The 17578-nt window shown below is 48.1% G+C and overlaps 1 pseudogene; it reads left to right on the plus strand.

Moving 5' to 3' along the window:
• Nucleotides 1-17578, plus strand: part of LOC132479629 (zinc finger protein 541-like) — a 38632-nt pseudogene that overhangs the window by 17765 nt on the left and 3289 nt on the right.

A 17578-nucleotide genomic window follows, 5' to 3' on the forward strand; every position in this document is an offset into this window, starting at 1 on the left:
TTCAAAATTTGACTTTAAAAAGCAAGCTCAGTGTAAGAGGAGCAGAATTCCGTTTGTTCTTCATGTCTTAGAAATGATAAGCTTTTCTTGCTGCCGAGGGAGAAGAGACAGACTTTCAAACTGAGAGACTCGTAAGTGGGAGAGGACGATCCCTTGCATGTTTACAGCTCGCCCAGCCTTTACTGAGGCTTCGATGAATCCCGCTTTCATTGTATCCTCTCCCCTCTCGCCATTAAGGATGGGAAATGATTTACTCCTGTCACAAGCTGGTAACAGTTAGGGCTAGAAAGTGGGTCTCCGGATGCCCTCTCTGCTGCTTCCCTCAGATGGAGGCCAAGGGTCCACGTTTGGGAAAGGGTTTCATTATTTACTGGGTCCAATTGATTAGAACCATCCGGGGTAGGATTGTTGGGAACCCAGAGGGTGATTTACCCATTTGTTTATATTTATAATATATTAATGCAGGTATACGTATGATGTAAATATACTACATACTTGCATTCTTTTATATTTGCAGACATTATAGGCGCATTTGGCTTTTTGTTGTTGTTGCTGTGGGGCTCCCAGGTCGCTGTCTAGAGGACTCCTGTGGGAAGGCAAAGACTCCTTTGTTGAAGGAAGGATCATCCCCAAGTTAGCGTTTCCTTAAGTTTGTTCTCAGAACTCTGGTTCTCTGCTTCTCGGGGATGCTAAAAGGGTCTATTTTAAAAGCATGGTTTTGTGGGCAAATAAGTTTGAGAGACATGGAAAGTTCAACAGATCTCTCGTTATCTGCTCTGTGGCTTTTCAGTTTGCTCCTAGGAACCTCCAAGAAGTAAAGAGTGTTTTTCCCAAACTTATTTGCCAGCTGAGCCCAAGTCCTCAGGGAGCAACTCTGGAGCCTGGTGTTCCTTAGGAACCCACTTTGGGGAACTCTGACTTGACTCCCACTGATGTTTTTAATCTCAGATTAGGGGTTTGCTTAGGGGTGAGGGCAAGAGCTCCCCCTTCCAGAGGGCTTTGGCCATAGCAGGGGTCTTTCCTCATAGGGTCTGAGCACAGTTTCTGAGTTGCGATGCTGCCGCCCCCTGGGGACACGCCTGGGTTCCTGCAGTTAGTGACCCACGCCGAGACACCCACTAACTTTCTCCTCATGTGATTCCAGGACTGGGCACACGCTCACCCACCAGAAGTCCAAGCCCTTTGTGTGCATTGAGCAGGGCTGCAGCAAGAGCTACAGCGACTACCGCTCCGTGCGCCAGCACTACGAGGTCCAGCACGGCCTGTGCATCCTCAAGGAGGTCCCTCCGGAGGAGGAGCCCTGCGGGAACTCACCCCGTGTGCACGAGGTGGCCTGCCAGCCCGCACCCGCGAGCCTGTGGTCCCTGGTGCCCCCGGAAGCCCCATCCCCCATCTCCCTCTTGTCCAACCGAGACCTCCTGCGCTGTATCGTGAGCAGCAGCATCTGCCAGAAGATCCCTTCTCCCGGGCCAGCCCTGGGAGGGCCTTCAGACAGCGGCGAAGGGAGGATCACGGCCTGTTCCTCCCTGCCCTCGTCAGGGTCCTCCTCCTGCGGCCCAGCCAGCACCCCGGCGGCCCCAGGAGCCCTGGGCACTGAGGTGTTCCCGAGGATCCCCGGCCCCCACGGAAGGAGCCGGGCACGGACGTGTTCACAGCCGTCCACTCACGGGCAGCGGAGAACAGCGGCCCCGACCCAGCCGAGCCGGAGCTGCCGCTGCTCCAGCCCCCGTCATCCCTGGAGGGCTGGCCCGAGGGCGCTCCCTGCCCGCCTGCCTGCCTCTGTTCCATGGCCAGACTGTCCCCGCCAGTTCCCAGCCATCAAGCCACAGTTTCCAGTGGCTCTGAAACCTGTCGGGCTGCCCTAAGAGCAAAGGAAACAGTATGTTTGTCGTCCACAAGCCCTCTGCAGTGCCGTCCCGGGAGGGCTCCGAGCCGGGCCCCGGGCTCAGCAGCGACTCCCCTGCTGGGGAGCCCTCACCCAGCCAGTGCACCGGTCTGGAGGACACGCCGTCTTTCCCTCCCACGCTCCTGAAGGCCCAGGGGGAGGCCTCGGGCGACCCCAGATATGTCAGCACCAGCGGGGAAGACGACTCCTGGGCTTCCAAGAAGAGCAAGTTCGACTGCGACTCCTTCTCGCGGCAGAACCCTGGTGAGCCTGGCCCCCAGGACGGCTAGAAGTCCAGCGGCCTCCCGTCGGATGCCACACCGCTCTTCCAGCAGCTGGTCCTGAAGGCTCAGGAGTCTCTGGTGAGCCACGAGCAGATGCAGGTGTTCCAGATGATCACCAAGTCCCAGCAGATCTTCTCCCACACCCAGGTGGCCGCCGCCTCCTCCCAGCTTCCCACACCCGACGGCAAGCAAGTTGCCCTGAAGTCACTGCAGGGGCCGTGGCCACAGCAACCCCCACCTGTGGCACCCACTGTTGCCTCTCTCCATGCTGGCCCCGTGAACCCTGATCCAGAGGGGTCCCTAGCCCGCAGGAGAAAATCCACACCCGCTTTACCCACAGAGCCCTCCCCCAGCAGCGTGAGCCAGGACCCAAAGGGAAGACCAAAAGTGGCTGCTGCTCCACCTGCCCCCACGGCGGCGTCCCTGGACCCTCCTGGAAACCCAGACATCTCCTCTCTGGCCAAGCAGTTGCGATCCTCGAAAGGGACCTTGGACCTAGGGACATCTTCTCCCTCGGGGCCTGCATCAGACCCAGTTAGGAGGGGAGGAGCCATCCAGAGCCCACCTCCCAGGGAAGCAGGCCCAGGCTGAGAATGGCACGGCTTCCGGGGCCACAAAAGGTGGAGAGGGCCCGGCCTGCTCCTGGGGCGGAGGCTACAGGCTCTTCTCTGGCAACTCCGGGGTCCAGCACTTCCGGAAGGAGAAAGTGAAAGTGGATATTTGCTGTGCAGCTTCTCCAAGCCAGGTAGCCATGGCCTCCTTCTCGTCGTTGGCCGGGCCTCCAGCGGATCCCCCCTGGGACTCCAAGTCCAAGCTGATGATACTCAACAGGATCCAGGTACCAGGGCCCTCTCACGGGACCTGACCATGCGGGGGGCAGAGTCTCGTCCTTACCTGTGTCCGTGTTTCTGACTTGTCCAGGCACTGTATTTAACCTCAGCAAATCCTCAGATGCAGTTTGTTTACAGAGGGGCGAATGAAGTTCCAGAGAAGGGATGGTTCCTCCCATCACCCTCCACCCTGCAACACACACACACACAACAGAACAGGGCTTTAGAGTTGTCAGAGACACTTTGCATCATGTTTCTTCACTAAGCTTTTTCTATTTGCTTTCTTTCTGCCTTTCGCTTCCTTTTGGATTTGCCTCCTTCACTTCTTCAGAGAATGTAAAGGCAGAGCTCCTTTACCCTTGATATTTGTACGTGAAATGCTGTGTCTATTCTGGTTGTGAATCACAGGTCCACAAGTCCGACTTGGCCCCTACTGCAGGCCTGGCACTGGTCCGCCCTTTTGGAGCAGCTTGGGTCCTCCCACATCGTGCCCACGAGGTCCTGGGCGCAGAGAGCTTGGCCACGTCTCTTCGTGATGTTCCGAGGTCCAGCATCCTTCCTGTCGCACCACAGCTACCTCCTCCTCTTTTTTTTTTTCCCACAGCTTTAATATTCACGTGCCATCTAATTCGCCATCTTGAAGTGCACCATCCAGTAGTTTTTAGTTTGTTTACGAGGTCGTGCTCGCGTCGCCACTCTTTGCCAATACACTTTCATCACCGCAAAAAGAAACCCCACACCGTTGGTTGTCACCCGCAATCTCTCCATCCCTCCCAGCCCCTGGCAACCATGCATCTACTTTCTGTCTCCATGGATTTGCCTATTCTGGACACTTCATGTGACGGGAATCCTAACGCTGCGTGGCCTTTTGTGTCTTTTGCTTCTTTCACTTAACCTGATGTTCTCAGAGTTCCTCTGTGCTGTAGCACGGGTCAGAACTTCACTCCTTTTTATCGCTGGTAACTTGTGCATTGTATGGAAACACCACATTTTATTTATCCATTCATCAGATGATAGATATTTGGGTTGTTTTCCCTTCTTGGCCATTGTGATAACGGTGCTATGAACATTTGTGGACAGATTATTGTTTAGACATATGTTTTCATTTCTCTTGGGAAATACCTTGGAGGGGAATTGCTGGGCTCTAGGGTAATTCTATTGGAGGAAGTGCCAGACTTTCCCAAAAAGCTGTGCTGTTTTATATCCCTACCCAGAGTGTATGAGGCCTGCAGTTTCTCTGCATCCTCACCAACACTTGTTCTTGTCCAGTTGGTTCACCTTAGTGGGTGGGAAATGATAATCTCATTATAGTTTAATTTGCATTTCCCCGATGGCTAATAATCCTGAGCATCTTTTAATGGCCATTTGTATATCCTCTTTGGGTAAGTGTCTATTCAGACCCTTTGCCCATTTTTAAATTGGGTTGTGATTTTATTTTTGAGCTGTGAGAGTTCATTATGTATCACTGATACAGAAATATACATAGTCCCTTATGAGATACATGATTTGCAACTTTTTTCTCTTATTCTGTCTTTTCACTTCTTGATGATGTCCTTTGAAGCACAGAAGTTGTAAGTTTTGATGAAGTCCAATACGTCTGTCTTTTGTTTGGTTTTGGAGTCATCCAAGAAACCACTGCTTACTCCAGGGTCACCAAGAATTATACCTGTGTTTTCTTCCAAGTCTTATAGTTTTCACTCTTGCATCTCATTTCTGATATGTTGGCTCAGATGTATTTTCGTCTTCAGGGTGGAAATATCTACCGGGTCCCCCACCCGATGAAGGAGGAGAACATGGCGGGTGGCTGGTAAGTTCAGAAGCCCCTCGGGAGAACTCTGGTGGCTTTGATGTGCTGGCCCTGGGTGAGCGAGCTCTGGATGCTTCACTCCTGAAGGGGTGAGCACCAGGCCACGGAGAATCGGGGGCATCATGTCCATTTCTTTAGGGTTCGTCCAAAGCTGTCTGTCAGAGGATCAGTGTTTGGGGACGGAGTCCCATTCTCCCTTTCTTCCCCACAGGAACCAGCACAGTGGTGGTCCCACAGACTGGGCAGAGCCAAGGAGCACTTACGTCTGCAAGAATTGCAGCCAGATGTTTTATACAGAGAGAGGGCTGAGCAGCCACATGTGTTTTCACAGCGACCAGTGGCCGTCACCTCGAGGGAAGCAGGAGCCGCAGGTGAAGGGGCGCGAAGCTGCCATTCATCTCAGGATGGAGCCGTCCTCCTGCAGGGAGCCTGGCTGGGGGCCGGGAGTCAGGGCTGTGCTGCTCTGGAGGGGCCCCTTGCTCCCTACGTACTGTGTCTCTTATAGGGCTGGCTCTTCTCTGTGTGTAGGTGTGTGGCATGGAGTTTTGCAAGCCACAAAGACAGGTGCTGAGGCCAGAAGGGCACAGGCAGAGTTCCCCGGGAGGCAGGAAGTCCTTGGACAACATGACCGCCGCCCCTTTGGTGGTCCCTGTTTCGGTGCCAGTGGCTCCAGCGAACCATCCCCTGGGGAGCAAGGTGGGTGCACTTCCTTCCAGCTGCTTTCCAGCTGCCAGTGGGAGCTGTGAGAAAAGCCCCCAAATCCTGACTCCAGAAGAGCTTGATTTGCGTGTTCATTCATCCATTCAACCTCCAGTGAACTTCCTTTGTGTCTGGCCCTGTGCTGGGCAGGGCTGGGGACACTGCAGCGACCACAACAGGCCTGCCCCCGTCTCCTGGGGCTCCCAGCCCAGCGGAGTAGATAGACCCATCCCCGGACACTGACGACCCAGAACGGGCCGGGCTGGGAGAGGGAGCTGTGGGAGCCCCAAGGGCACCAGAGACCCTGCCTGAGGAAGGGGGCGTTGCAGCTGAGAGCCGGAGGATGAGGAGGGGTAAGATGGGCAGAGAGGAGGGGAGATTGCGTGGAGGTAAGAGAGAGTGTAGCAAGCTCAAGCCGTCGTCTCTTCAGCCTGTGCTGGAAGACCCCACCTGGAGAAGTCCATGCTGGACTCGGGTACGGGGTGCATGGAGCCCACTGTTTGTCTCCCAGGAGCTGCTGTCATTTTGAGGGCAACAGGTTTTCCTTTTGTCATGCTGTTGCATCCGTCTGGCCCCCACACTTTAAGTGCCAGTCACTTTAACAACGGATATGAGTTTCCAAAATGGTCTGAGTGAGGGCCTCTCCTTGGGGTGGGGGTGGGTGCCTGAGAAGGCCCCGGCGTCAAATGTCGCCCGGCTTAGGGTCTGGAGTCTGGCTCAGGCGTGGTGGCCCTGCCCGGCTTCCTGCGCTGAGGACTCTGGGCATGGCCATGCTGGGTGTGCATTTGGCTGGTCAGTACCCTTTCCCACTCTCAGGCCATCTTGAGGTCTGAGCTTTGGGGCCGGTGGCCTCAGGTGACCCCCGTGGTTCTGAAGTCTCTTCTTCTCCAGGGACAGGAGAAGGACGGGGAAGAGAGAGACAGCAAGGAGAGCAGCCAACACAGGAAGCGGAAGAAGCTCCCACGGCCCGAGGCACTGCTCATCCCTCCTCCGCCCTCCATGTCTGGGGAGCCGGGCCCGGGAGGATGCCGCCAGAGCTGCCTGCGCTCGCCCGTGTTCCTGATGGACCACCTCCTGAAGGGACTGTCCCAGTGACCTCCCTACACACCGCCCCCGATGCTCAGCCCCATCCGGGAGGGCTCTGGGCTGTATTTCAACACTCTCTGTTCCACATCTGCCCGGGCCCGTCCCGACAGGCTCATCAGCGCCATGCTTGGTGAGTGAGCTTGATCGCCCCATGATGGGCCTGCGGGGGGCCAGACCCCCGCCCCCTGTAGAATTTGGTCCAGCCATTCTCTCTGGCCTACGCCTGGGTCTGCTCTGGGGGTCCCGTTGCTGTTCAGAACTATCCCAGGACCATCTGGGACCAGCAGCCTTCTAGGTGCTTATGACTTTGTAGCCAGAAAGAAAATAGACACCATTTAGCCTAAGCACCCTTCTGCCTGCCCTTTCGAGTAATTGTTTAAACAGCTTTATTGAGGTATAATTCACATGCCATATGAATCACCCATTTAAAGTGTACAGTGATTTTTTAGTGTATTCTTAGGATTGTACACCCATCCCACAATCTAATTCTAGAGCATTTTCATCACCCCAGAAGATTATATCCACGAGCGGTGACACACAGGCCCTGTAGCCCCCAACTCCTCAGCCCTGGGCAACCACCAGTCTACCAACCTACTTTTTCTATGGGTCTCCCTATTCTGGACATTTCATGTAATTGGAATCATAAATTACGGGACATTCTGTGTCTAGTTTGTTCACTTAGAATAATGTTGTCAAGGTTCATGTTGTAGTATGCATCAGTGCTTCATTTCTTTTTATGGATGAATGATATTGAATTCTCTGGATAGACAACATTTTATTTATCCATTCATCAGTTGACGAGCATTTGGGTTGTTTGTGTCCTTTGGCTGTTGCAAACAGTGCTGTTAAGAACATTTATGTGTAAGTTTTTGTTGGACATAAGTCCTCATTTCTCTTGGGTATATAACTCAGAGTGGAATTGCTGGGTCAAAGGGTAACTATGTCTAACCATTTAAGGAACTGCCAGACTGCTTTGCAAAATGGCCGGGTCATATTAAATTTCCACCAGCATTGTATGAAAGTTGCAGTTTCTCCACATCCTTGCTCACACTTCTTAGCTGTCTTTTTTATTACACCCATCCTAGTGGGTGTGAAGTGGTAGCTCATTGTGAGGTGTTTGTTTGTTTGTTTGTTTTGTGGTACGTGGGCCTCTCACTGTTTGTGGCCTCACCCGTTGTGGAGCACAGGCTCCGGATACTCAGGCTCAGCAGCCATGGCTCACGGGCCCAGCTGCTCCGCGGCATGTGAGATCTTCCCAGACCGGGGCACGAACCCATGTCCCCTGCATCGGCAGGCAGACTCTCAACCACTGCGCCACCAGGGAAGCCCTGTCTTGCTACCTTTGTGGAAAGTCAGTTGACCATAAATGATTTGAGATGTTTCTTCTTTTTTAATACAGATATTTTACAGCTATAGATTTCCTTCTGAACATTGCTTTAGCTACATTTTGTAAGTTTTAGTATGTTGTTTTTTTTTTTTTTTTTTTTTCTTTTTGTGGTATGCGGGCCTCTCACTGTTGCGGCCTCCCCCGTTCCGGAGCACAGGCCCCGGATGCGCAGGCTCCGTATGCGCAGGCCCAGCGGCCACGGCTCACGGGCCCAGCCGCTCCACGGCATATGGGATCCTCCCAGACCGGGGCACGAACCCGTATCCCCTGCATCGGCAGGCGGACTCTCAACCACTGCGCCACCAGGGAGGCCCTATGTTGTGTTTTTATATTCATTCAGCTAAAGTATTTTCTAATTTATCATTCCACTTCCTGTTTAATACACTGACTGTTAAAGAGTGTGTTGCTTAATTTTCACATATTTGTGAATTTTCCAAATTGCTGCCTTTTATTGATTTGTAATCTAATTCTCTTTTGGTCAGAGTACATACGTTGTTTCTTTTTCAATTTAATTTATTTTATTTATTTATTTATTTATTTTGGCTGTGCTGTGCGGTTTGCAGGATCTTAGTTCCCCCACCAGGGGTCGAACCCATGCCCCCTGCAGCGGAAGCGTGGAGTCCTAATGACTGGACCGCCAGGGAATTCCCTTAAATTTATTTTAAAATTTAAAATTTATTGAGGCATGTTATATGGGCTAGAATCCGGTCTGTCTTGAAGAATGTTCCATGTGAATTTGAGAAGAATGTATTCTACTGATGTTTGGTGGAATGCTGTATTTTGTCTGTTTTGTCTAGTTAGTTTCAATTTCCTTGTTGATCTTCTGCCTAGTTGCCCTATCCACTGTTGAAAGTATTGAAATCTCCAACTATTATTTTTTAATGGTTTATTTCATCCTTCAGTTCTGTCGTTTGTTGCTTGGTGTATTTTGGGGGTCTGTTTGTAGGTGTGTATATGTTTGTAATTGTCACATCTTCCTCACGGCTTGACCTTTTATCATTAGGATGTGATTGTGACATCATTTGTCATTATTACAATAATTTTATCATTATCTCTAGTAATATTTTTGGTTTTAAAGTCTAATGTGCCTGACATTAGTATAGCCATTCCATTCTCTTTTTTGGTTGTTGTTTGCTTGGTATATATTTTTCTCTTCTTTTACTTTCAGCCTATTTGTGTCTTTGAAAATAAAGCATGTTACCTCTAGACACCATTAGGTGGATCATGTGTTTTTTATCCAGTCTTACAAACTCTGCCTTTTGATTGGTTTGTTTAATCCATTCTTGTTTAATGTTATATTGATATGGTTGAATTTACATCTGCCATTTTGCTTTTTATTTTCTATACGTTACATGTCTTTTTCTCCCTCTGTTCCTCCTTTCCTGCTTTCTTTTGTATTAAGTGAGTATTTTCTAGTGTGACATTTTAATTCCGTTAATTTTTCACTGTTTCTTAGTCATTTCTTAGTGGTTGCTCTAGGACTTAAAATATATGTCTTATCAGAATCTGTTAGGATGTGTAATAACTCATTAACAGTGAAATATAGAAACACTGCTCCTATCTAGCTCTATTCCTTCTAACTCTTTTGCTATTATATGTGAGAGACCCAGTAATACCGTACTGGTCATGTTTATTGCTTTATATAATTTTATTTTGTGTAAAAACACTGAGCGGATAAAGGAAAGCAAGCATGATTTATAGAGGTTGTTATATTAACCTTCTTATTTACCATTTCTGATCTCTTCATTTATTCTTGTGGATTTGAGTTACTGTCTGAGGTGATATTCCTTTACTCCAATGCAGCTGTGCTCCTTGTGCAGTTACTGTCACATATATTATATTTCTATATGTTACAGGCCCACAATACATATTGTTTTATGCAGTTATTTTTAAGGCCATTAAAAAAAGAAAAGAAATATGTAATCCTAGTGATTTTTATAGTTACCCATATTTACTAGCGCTTCCCTTTTTTTTTTTTTTTTTTTGGTTTGGATTCAAGTTACCATCTGATGTCATTTGCTTTCAATCTGAAGGACTTTCTTTACTATTTATTTTTATTAGGGATATATAATTCACATACCATACAATTCATCCCTTTAAAGTATAGAATTCAATGGTTTTTAGTATATTCACAGAGCTGTGCAACCATCACTACCATCAGTTTTCAGAAATTTTCATCATCCCCAAAAGAAGCCCTGTACTTATTAGCAGTCCCTCCTTTCCATCCTCCCCATCCCCAGCCGTGGGTAACGACTAATCTACTTTGTCTCTATCGATGTGGCTATTCTGCGTATTTCATATGAGTGGAATCATACAGTATGTGGTCCTTTATGAATGCCTTCTTTTAGTTAGCATGATGTTTTTAGGTTTCATCCAAGTTGCAGTATGTATCAGTACTTTGTTCCTTTTTGCGGGCTGAATAATATTTCACCTTTAATATTTCTTGTAAGGCAGGTCTGCCAGCAACAGGTATCCTCAGTTTTTATTTATCTGGGAGTGTCTTTATTTTACCTTCATTTTTGCAAGATAATTTGCTGAATATAAGATACTTGGTTAACACTTTTTTACTTTCAGTAATTTGAATATATTATCCCATTGCCTTGTAACCTACATCGTTTCTCTTAAAAAGTTAGCTGTTAATTTTACTGTAGTGCCCTTGTATGTAACAAATTGTTTTTCCCTTTTTGCTTTCAAGATCTTATCTTTATTTTTGCTTTCCACATTTTGCCTATGTTATGTCTGGATGTAGAGCTCTTTGTGTTTAATCTTTCTTGGAGTTTGTAGAGTTTGCTGGATATACATATTGTTTTTCATCAACGTTGGGAAATTTTCAGCCATTAATACTTTAAATATTCTGTCCCTTTCTCCCCTCTTTCTGGTACTCCCAATACATATATATTGTTGCATGTAATGACATCTCACATTTCTCTGAGGCTCTCTTCACTTTCCTATATTTATTTCTCTCTGTTCTTCAGATTTCATAGTCTCCATTGTTCTATCTTCAGGTTTGCTGATCGTTTCTTCTGCCAGCTCAGATGTACTGTTGAGCCGTATTTTGGTTATTGTACTTTTTTAACCCCTGAACTATTTCCATTTGGTTCTTCTTTTTTTTGGCTGCATCGCACAGCATGCAGGATCTTACTTCCTCTACTAGGGATCACACCCATGCCCCCTGCAGTGGAAGCGTGGAGTCTTAACCACTGGACCGCCAGGGAAGTCCACATTTGTATCTTTTTAAAAACTAATTTCCATCTCTTGATGGCATTTTCTCTTTGATGACAAATTTTTATTTTATCTTGCTTTAATTCTTTAAGCATGGGAGCCAGGGGAAGAAGCAGCCCCCATCTCCTTGGCTGCACCTACCTGGGTAGAGCTTCCGTTACAAAGAGCTGGGGGCTAGGTGGGTAAGGGGGTGGGCCATGGCTCCAATGCCACAGACTCTCACTGTTCTTCCCGAGATTTAGTGGGTTTTCTTGAATGAGTATTTCTTAAAATGCTGTATGCCTTTGGGACAACGTGCAGAGACTTTAGCTTACTGTTCTTTTTTTTTTCTTTTTCAATGATTTTTGTCAGTAAATCTGTTGTTTTGCCGAGTTCCTTACTCTACATTTTCAGAAGTCTTATCCCACTTCCATGCAATCTTTTTATTTTATTTTATTGTGATGTGAACAGTTAATCTGTGATCTGCCCTTTTAACAAAGATTTAAGTGTGCAATACAGTATTGTTGACTATAGGTACAATGTTATACAGCAGATTTCTAGAGCTTGATTAATTGAAACTTTATGCCCATTGATTAGTAACCTCCCATTTCCCACTGCCCCAACCCCTGGTAACCCCTATTCCACTCTTTGATTCTATCAATATGAATTCAACTACTTTAGATACGTTATATAAGTGGAGTCATGCAGTATTTCTCTTTCTGTGACTGGCTTATGTCACTTAGTATAATGTCCTCAATGGTCATCCATGTTGTTGCGTATTGCAGAATTTCTTTTTAAGGCTAAATGGTATTTCATTGTATGTTGATGTCACATTACCTTTATGTGCTCATCTGTCAGTGGACATTTAGGTTGTTTCCACATCTTGGCTATTATGAATGGTGCTGGAGTGAACATGGGAGTTCAGATATCTTTTTGAGGTCTTGACTGCAGTTCTTTTGGATGAATACCCAGAAGTGGGTTTGCTGCATGATATGGTAGTCCTACTTTTAATTTTTGAGGAAACTCCATACCATGCAATCTTTTTTTTCCAATTTTCAATTTTATATTGGATTAGAGTTGATTTACAATGTGTTAGTTTCAGGTATACAGCAAAGTGATTTTGTTATACATAATCACATATCTATTGTTTTTTAGATTCTTTTCCCATATAGGTTATTACAGAGTATTGAGTATAGTTCCCTGTGCTATACAGTAGGTCCTTGTTGATGATCTATTTTATATACAGTAGTGTGTGTATACCATGCAATCTTGAAGAGCCTGCTTTTAGCTGCTCTGGAAAGGCAGGCAAAAAGGGCCTCATGGGTCAGTTGTAGCCAGTCTCCTTGAGGCTCTTCTTTGGGTGTTTTCCAGATCACATGGACGGCTCTTTTGGCATCAGTGTGGTGAAGGACAACAGCAAGATCAGCACTGAACCGTGAGTTGGAACAGACTTAGAACCTGAGGGTCCTTGCAATGTGGGGATGCTTTTACCCTCCTTGCATTCCAGTGTCGGTTTTTCCCAAGGGAGCCTTCATCACGGGAAAGTCAGGTCTAGACCCAGAACCTCTCCAGGAGAGAAGTGGTGGATTTTTCCAGGTGTTTCCCCAATATTCCTTCTGTCCAGACATACCATAGTTGGATGTCTGCAGACAGAATGCCCAGCACCCTGGGGTTCTAGATAGAATTGGTGATGGCGCAGTGAGATACTGTTCTGTAGCTTGGATGTTCCCTTGGATACAGAAGAATGCCAGGTATCAGCACATACCTCCCCTGTCCTAGACCCCAAACGCCTGAAGCCAGAAATCTGGCAAAAAAGCAAATTGGAGGAAGGAAGGAAGTGTATCCCTCAAGAGGTCTCTGGAATACCAGTGCGTGTCTGCTGGGCTGATGAGCACTCCCTGTGTCTGAGAGATGGCCAAAAGGTGGGTTCCACAGCCCTGGTGAGCAGGGCTCACCACACATCTCTCTTGTATTTCCCATCTTGGTCACACACATATGCCTTTTATGTCCGTGTGTGTGGCCTCATTTCAGACACATCAACATAGGGAGCCAGTTTCAGGCTGAGATCCCAGAGCTCCAGGACAGATCACTGGCTGGAAGTGACGAGCATGTAGCTACTCTGGTCTGGAAGCCATGGGGAGATGTGATGACCAACCCGAAGACGCAGGATAGGGGTGACTGAGACTTTGGGGCCAGGTTCCCGAGAGCCCTCCTCCATGTCCAAGGGGTTTCTCCTCCCAGTTCTCACCTTGACCAAGAAGCAGTGATCCCCAGGCGGGGGTGGGGTGGGCAGAGCTGGCCTTCAGCGCAGGACTGCTTTGCTGTGCTGCAGTCCCTTGCCCCACCTCTCCTCTCACCCAGTAGCTGGCCAGGCCATCCAGAGCGGGTGCCAGGAGCAGGGTTTCTGCCCATCCTCCTTGTCGCTCCCTTCCCTCAGCCTGCTTGTAACAGAGAGGTGAGGGAGATGGTGACAGGAGCCCCCCACCCCATCTGTGCTGTTGGGGAGGTTTCCTCTCTGGCACTTGCTGACCCTCTGTGTCTCCTCTCCTTCTCGCTGCCGGGCTGCCTGCTGGAAACAGTGACCGAGCTCTGCAACGTGGCCTGCTCCAGCGTGATGCCGGGCGGGGGCACCAACCTGGAGCTCGCTCTGCACTGCCTGCATGAAGCCCAGGGCAACATCCAGGTGCGGTGCAGGCGAGGCGGGGGCTCAGAGGAGCTGTGGGAAGCTCCCTGGTCTCTTAGGGCCAGGGGCTCTAGGCGCAAGACACGTGCCTTCTACTTGGGGCTTTGCAGCTCACGAGAACCAAAGGCTGGCCACCCACCCTTCTCCCTGGTCGCTTTGGGACTGGTGGTGTCCTTTGGAACGTAGGGGAAATGCACACATACGGGCTCAATCAGTTATTTCTCTGGGGTGACAGCAGAGCACCAGGGTTCCTCCAGCGTTACCTCATCTCAGCGCGGCACTGGGGAGGCGGTGCCTAGCAGAACCAACTCAGGGCCTGCATTCATCTGGTTTATTTACTGAACATTAACTTTTGGATTAAAAATGGTGTATGCAAACCTCAGATGCAACAGAAATGCCTCTGCCTCCTCCAAGGACCCTCCTCACAATCCTGAAGTTTAGAAAATGAAGAAGTCCAACTGTGTGTAGTGGGAGAGGAAGTCACGTCACCCGAGTTGGAGACCCAAGAGTCAGGGCTACATGGTGCTTTTTCTCAAGCTGAGAGGCAGTGGCTGGCACGTGGTGGGTGCTCAGCAGAGTAATCAGCACACATTTACTGGGTCCTCCTGATACCTGGTGATGTCACGGTATCAGGCTGGGGCCAGCTCAGGGGCCCATTCTTGGTTTAATGCTCTGCTGCCACCATCTTGAAATTCTTAATAGTTTCTGAGCACAGGGCCCCGTGTTTCCATTTTGCGCTGGGTCCTGCAAACTGCATAGCGAGTCCTGACCGGGGTTACGCTGTTGAGCAAGACAAATGCCCTCTCTTTGCAGGGCTTACATTTTAGGAGAGTGAACACATGAAATACATTTTTTACAAGTGATAGATAATGATTAGTGCTATGAGGACCATAACATGGGGTAGGGCGGGGGCAGTGCCACTCCAAATGCTGCTCCCTGAAGAAATAAGGAGCTTGTGCCAGAATAAGTCCACACACTGTTTCGTCATCAAGTAAATCTTGCTATGAAAAAGGTAACGTCAGCTGCACTCAACAGTCCGCTTAGTGCTGTAGGCAATGTGTCCCAAGTGGTTCACAGCTGGTGGCCAGTCCACAGACCGACCACACTTTGAGTCGCCCTGGGGTAGGGGTGGCTTTAGGGAGGGCTGCACATATTTTCTGATTGGATGAAAGAATGAAGGTGGGCCTCTACCTCACCTTCCCTCCCTCAGAGAGTTGCCCACCACACCTCTCGTTCCAGGTTGCCCTGGAGACCCTGTTACTGAGAGGACCCCAGAAGCCACGGACTCACCCTCTCGCCAACTATCACTACACAGGTAACGAGCGTGGCTGCCCGCGTGGTTTTGGCCTGGCTGAGGCCCCTGCGAGCCAGTCACTTTCCATGGCAAGCTCTGCACGTGCCTCCCGGAGTTCTCTTGGGGCCTGCACCTGCCCTCCCAGAAGGGCCCGTCCTCTCTGGGGGACTCAGTGGGTGCTGTTCTCTAGTTGGATCCAACCTTCCCCTTTCCACTGGTTCCCTCGTGGGCTCTTCCTGGCCAGAAGGGGGGTGCCAGGTTGGGGTGGGCTCAGGTTTCCCAGTTGAGCACTCCAGCCTTGGAGTCAGGCAACCAGGGGCCCACGCCTGCCCTTGGCAAGTCTCTTAACCAGAGGAAGCCTCAAGTTGCTGCACCTGTCAAGTGGGGATGGTAATTGCCCCTACCTGCTAAGGTTTTTGTGAGGATTGTGTGAGATAAAGCAAGTAAGGGGCTTAGCAGAAATCTTGGCATATAAGTGGCGCTCGGTGGCCTGAAAAAGGAGGGGAGTCTGCACTTCAGCCGTGGCTGTGGTCCCAGAAGGAGAAACATCCTTCCTCCTCTTGGCTGTTTCTCCAATAGGTTCGGACATCTGGACCTCCATGGAGAAGAGGCTCTTTAAGAAGGCGTTCCGTGCCTACAAGAAGGACTTCTACTTGATACACAAGATGGTAAGGCGAACATGGCAGGCTGGTGTAGACAAGGCTCCTTCACACGGCCGAGGCGCTAGAACTGCAGGGCCTTTCAGGGGCGATACTCTGCTCATGCTGTGAACAGTTGACAACTACAATGCCATTGCTTGGAACAACCTGAAACGGTAGAGAAATGAATCCCATGTTCAAAATAAAGCCCTCCAGACCCCTCCCCACAATCCTACTTCTGATTTGATAACCTGACAGGTATTTATTGCCCATACGGATTTTACACACCTATATGCACTTTCTCAAAAAAGGATGACATCATATACTTAATATCCTGCTGATTAGTTTGCTCTTTTTTTTAACTTGATGTACGCAAAATTGCACATAATCGAAGTGTGAGATTTAATGTTTTTGACATAGTTATACACTTGTAAGACCACCACGATGATCGAGATAATGAGAGTATCCTTCACCCCCAAAAGTTCCCTCCTGCCCCTTTGCAACCCTTCCTTCCTGCCACCCGGGTCCCTAGTCAACTCTTGTCTACTTTCTGTCACTCTAAATTAGTTTGCATTTTCTAGAGGTTTATATAAATGGAATAATCATACAGCACGTGATCTGCTTTGTCTGGCTTCTTACACTCAACCTAATGATTTTGAGATTCATCCATGTTGTCGTGTGTACCCATAGTTCATCCCTTTACTGTTGAGGAGTATACCACTGTGTGGACGGACCACCGTTCATTTAATCATCCACCTGTTGGTGGTTTCCAGTTACTGATGACTACAGATAAAGCTGCTCTGCACATTTACATACAAGTCTTTGTACGGACATGTACTGGGTTTTTTTTTTTTTTTTTTTTTTTTTTTTGCGGACACGGGGTTGGGATTATAAATACCTAGGAGGGGAATGAGGGTAATTTATAGTAGATGTATGTTGAACTTTTTAAGAAACTGCCAAACTGTTTTCCAAAGTGGCTCTACCACTTCCCATTCCCACCAGCAGGTTATGAAAGGTCCAGTTGCTCCACACCCTCGTCGACACTTGGTATGCTAAGTCTCTTTAATTTTAGCCATTCTAATGAGTGTACAGTCGCATCTGACTCCATTTTCCTAATGACTAATGATGCTGAGCATCTTTGTGTTTTTTTGCTCTCTGTGCACCTTCTCTGGTGAGCTGTCTGTTCATATCTTTTGCCTCTGTTTTTATTGGAGTGTCTGTGTTTTTATTGAGCTGTAGGAGTTCTTATTTTGATCTGAACACCAGTCCTTTATCCAGATATATGCTTTGGAAATATTTTCTCCCAATATGCCATTTGTCAGTCTTCTAACAGTGTCTTTTGAAGAAAAGTTTTAAATTTTGCTTAAGCCTAACTTACTAGTTTCTCTTTTATAGACTGTGCTTTTCGCGTTGTATCTAAGAAATCTTTGCCTAACCCAAAGTCACAAAGATTTTCCCCTATGTTTTCTTCTGGAGGTTTTATAGTTTTAGGTTTTATTTCTAGATTTATGATCCATTTTAAGTTTATTTTTGTATGGGGTGCGAGGTGAGTTCATTTTTGCATATGGATATTTATTCCAATACCTTTTGTTGGAAAGACCATACTTTCTCCACTCAGCTGCTTTTGTACCTTTGTTAAATATCAGTTGGCCATATATATATGCATCTACTTCTGGACCCTGTATTGTTCCATTGATCTGTTTGTCTTTTATTAAGCTATTCCCATACTGTCTTTATTACTGTAGCTTTATTCTAAGTCTTGAAATTAGAAAATGTTAGTCCTT

The sequence above is a fragment of the Mesoplodon densirostris genome, chromosome 19 (genome assembly GCF_025265405.1).
Source record: "Mesoplodon densirostris isolate mMesDen1 chromosome 19, mMesDen1 primary haplotype, whole genome shotgun sequence".
Classification (NCBI taxonomy): domain Eukaryota; kingdom Metazoa; phylum Chordata; class Mammalia; order Artiodactyla; family Ziphiidae; genus Mesoplodon; species Mesoplodon densirostris.